Genomic DNA, 3841 nt, shown 5'->3' with positions numbered 1-3841 from the left:
TGTATGCTAACACGTTCTCAACTTCGAAAGAGAACACTAAAAAAAGCAGAAGAGGAAGTTGTAGAAGAGGTCTTAGTTGAGAAAGTTGAAGAAGAAGCTCTTGTTGCAATGGGTGAACCAGAAGCGAATACAAAGGCTTTGATGGACTATTCTCAGCCAAAGATTAATGATATTCAGTCTAGCATTGTCCGACCAGCCATCACGGCTAACACTTTTGAAATCAAGGCTAGCACGATTCAGATGGTGCATAACTCAGTTCAGTTTGGGGGTTCTCCGACAGAAGACCCCAATATACATATTAGAGATTTCATCGAGATCTGTGACACTTTTAAATTCAAAAATATGTCTGAAGATGCTATTAAGCTAAGGCTTTTCCCATTCTCTCTGCGGGATAAAGCTAAGTGTTGGTTGCATTCTCTACCACCAGGCTCTATCACTAAATAAGAAGATCTTGCTCAAAAGTTCCTTACTAAGTTCTTTTCTATGGCGAAAACTGCTGCAATCAGGAATGCTCTTACTCAATTTGCTCAGCAGTCTGGAGAGTCTTTGTGTGAGGCTTGGGAGCGATATAAGGAGATGGTTCGAAAGTGCCCACATCATGGGATTCCTGACTGGATGATCATTAACTGCTTTTACAATGGGTTGGGTGCTACTTCTAGACCCATGCTTAATGCAGCATCAGGTGGAGCCTTATGGGCTAAGAGCTAAGATGAAGCTTATGAGTTGATTGAACTGATGGCTGCTAATGAATACTAGAACCCAACTCATAGACTACCTCAGGGCAAGGTCGCATGAATTCTGGAGGTGGATGCAGGTACTGCTATAGCTGCTCAGCTTAAGGATTTGACGATGAAGGTGGATTCTTTGGCTAATTATGGAGTGAATCAAATCACTAGTTTTTGTGAGCTTTGTGCTGGTGTGCATGAGGCGGAGTAGTGTGCTATTTCTAGTGAATCACCTCAGTTTGTGAGCAACTTTCAGAGGTCGCAGCAACCAGTTCCGGACACCTATCATCCCAACAACCGCAATCATCCCAACTTCAGCTGGAGCAATACTCAGAATGCGGTACATCAACCTTATCAGCAGTATGCTGCAAAGCAATACAACCCCCTGGTTTTCAGCAACCATAATATGCACCAAGATAACAACTCTAGCTGCAACAAGCTAATGAAAAATCTGAATTGGAGGAGTTGAGGCTCATGTGCAAGAGCCAAGCGGTTTATATTAAGACCTTGGAGAATCAAATTAGGCAAATTTCCAATGCCTTGCTGAATCGACAATCTGGTACACTCCCTAGTGACACGGAAGTTCCAGGAAAGAAGGAAGAAAAAGAGCAGGTTAAGGCAATTACATTGAGGTCTGGGAAGGTTACAAATCCCGAAAAATCTCAAGTTTCAAAAGATGAAGCTGTGGCTGAGGAAGAAGTGTAGAAGGAAGAAGAAGTGGAACCAAGGAAGACTACTGTGGAACACACTCCTCCTGAGGGTAATACAGGGGATAAACAAATCTATCCTCCACCACCTTTTCCTAAGAGGCTGCAGAAGAAAAATTTGGATAAGCAGTTTGAGAAGTTTCTCGAGGTGTTTAGGAAACTTCATATCAGCATACCTTTCGCTAAAGCTCTTGAACAGATGCCTAGTTTTGCGAAGTTTATGAAATTGGTAGGGCAAACTTCACACTTTACTCATCTCTCCCAGAAAGTTAAGCTTGATGACTTAAAGACATTTGCTCTCACGGAGGAATGCAGTGCTGTGCTGCAACATAAGTTTCCTCCGAAGCTTAAAGATCTTGGAAGATTCACTATTCCTTGTACCATTGGAAAAATGTCATTTGACAAATGTTTATGTGACTTGGGAGCTAGCATCGATTTGATGCCTTTATTTATCTTCAAGAAGTTGGACTTACCCGATCCAAAGCCTACTTATATGACTTTGCAGTTGGCCGATCGTTCTATTACATATCCACGATGCATTGTAGAGGATGTCTTGGTCAAGGTGGAAAAACTCATCTTTCCTGCTGATTTTGTAGTACTTGATTTTGAGGAGGATAAAAAGATTCTCATAATCTTGGGAAGACCATTTATGGCTACTGGTCGGACCTTGATTAATGTGCAGAAGGGTGAGCTTACTATGCGAGTGCTGGATTAGGATGTGATGTTCAATGTTTTCAATGCCTTGAAATTCCTTACTGATAATAAGGAGTGCTTAAAAGTGGAGTTGGTTGATTCTGTGGTTACTTCAGAATTTGATCAAATGCTAAGGTCTGATGCCTTAGAAAAAGCCTTGTTGGGAAATTCAGATAGTGAAGATGACGAAGGTGATGAACAGTTGCAACTCCTACACTTGAGCTTAAACAATTGCCTGAACACTTAAGGTATGCTTTTTTAGGTGATGCATCTACTTTGCCTGTTATTATTGCATCTGACCTTTCAGGTAGTGATGAGGAAAAGTTTTTGAGAATTCTTAGAGAGTTCAAATTGGCAATTGGATGGACTATAGCAGATATCAAGGAAATTAGCCCTTCTTATTGCATGCATAAAATTCTGCTAGAGAACGGTAGCAAGCCTACTGTTGAGCAACAAAGGAGGCTGAATCCGATCATGAAAGAAGTTGTGAAGAAGTAAATTCTCAAGTGGCTAGATGCAGGGATCATCTATCCCATTTCTGACAGTTCTTGGGTGAGTCCTGTTCAGTGTGTACTGAAGAAAGGAGGCATCACAGTTGTTGCTAATGAGAAGAATGAGCTCATTCCTACTCGAACAATCATGGGGTGGAGTGTTTGCATGGATTATAGGAAGCTGAACAAGGCCACAAGGAAGGAGTACTTTCCTCTCCGTTTATTGATCAGATGCTTGACAGATTGGATGGGCATGAATACTATTGTCTTCTGGATGGCTATTCGGGTTATAATCAGATTTGCATCGCTCCAGAAGATCAGGAAAAGACTACCTTCACTTGTCCATTTGGTACTTTTGCCTTCAGAAGAGTATCTTTTGGTTTGTGTGGAGCACCTGCCACATTTTAAAGATGCATGATGGCTATATTCTCTGATATGATTGGTCAGAATATGGAGGTGTTCATGGACAATTTCTCCGTGTTCGGTGATTCTTTTGACGAGTGCTTGCAAAATCTTGGCGCCGTTCTTAAAAGGTGTGTTGAGACCAATCTGGTTCTCAAATGGGAGAAATGTCATTTTATGGTGCAACAGGGCATCATTCTTGGGCACAAGGTCTCTAGTAAGGGTCTCGAGGTGAATAAAGCCAAGGTGGTGGTAATTGAAAACCTTCCTCCACCAATTTCTGTTAAGGGAGTCCGCAACTTTCTTGATCATGTGGGGTCCTATCGGCGTTTCATCAAGGACTTCTCTAAAATCTCTAAACCCTTGTGCAATATTTTAGAGAAAGATGTCCTATTCAAGTTTGATGATGAGTGCGTAGCTGATTTTGAGCGATTAAAGAAGAGTTTGATCACTGCACCGGTCATAACTGCACCTATTTGGGATGAACCTTTTGAAATGATATGCGATGCAAGTGACTATGCAGTTGGAGCAGTTCTTGGGCCGAGAAAGAACAACATATTTCATGTGGTCTACTATGCTAGTAAGACCTTCAATGATGCTCAACTAAACTATACTACTACTGAGAATGAGCTATTGGCTATTGTCTACGGTTTTGAGAAGTTTCGATCTTATTTGCTTGGGACGAAGGTGCAAGTTTTCACTGATCATGCTACGATTCGCTATCTCGTCTCGAAGAAGGACTCGAAGCCGAGACTGATTCAATGGGTTCTTTTACTTTGGGAATTTGAGTTAGAGATCAAGGACAAAAAGGTACTGAGAATCA

The 3841-nt window shown here is 41.6% G+C and overlaps 1 non-coding gene across 1 annotated transcript; it reads right to left on the bottom strand.

The window, feature by feature from the left end:
- Positions 1-498: 498 nt before the first annotated feature.
- On the bottom strand, positions 499-605 carry LOC141710142 (small nucleolar RNA R71). The gene has a single exon (XR_012570677.1). It is a non-coding gene; the product is annotated as a small nucleolar RNA R71 (small nucleolar RNA).
- Between the last annotated feature and the right edge of the window lie 3236 nt (positions 606-3841).

Source organism: Apium graveolens, chromosome 2 (assembly GCF_009905375.1).
Source record: "Apium graveolens cultivar Ventura chromosome 2, ASM990537v1, whole genome shotgun sequence".
Classification (NCBI taxonomy): Eukaryota; Viridiplantae; Streptophyta; class Magnoliopsida; order Apiales; family Apiaceae; genus Apium; species Apium graveolens.
Note: the sequence above shows the minus strand (reverse complement) of the source record. Positions and strands in the feature narration are given on the sequence as shown.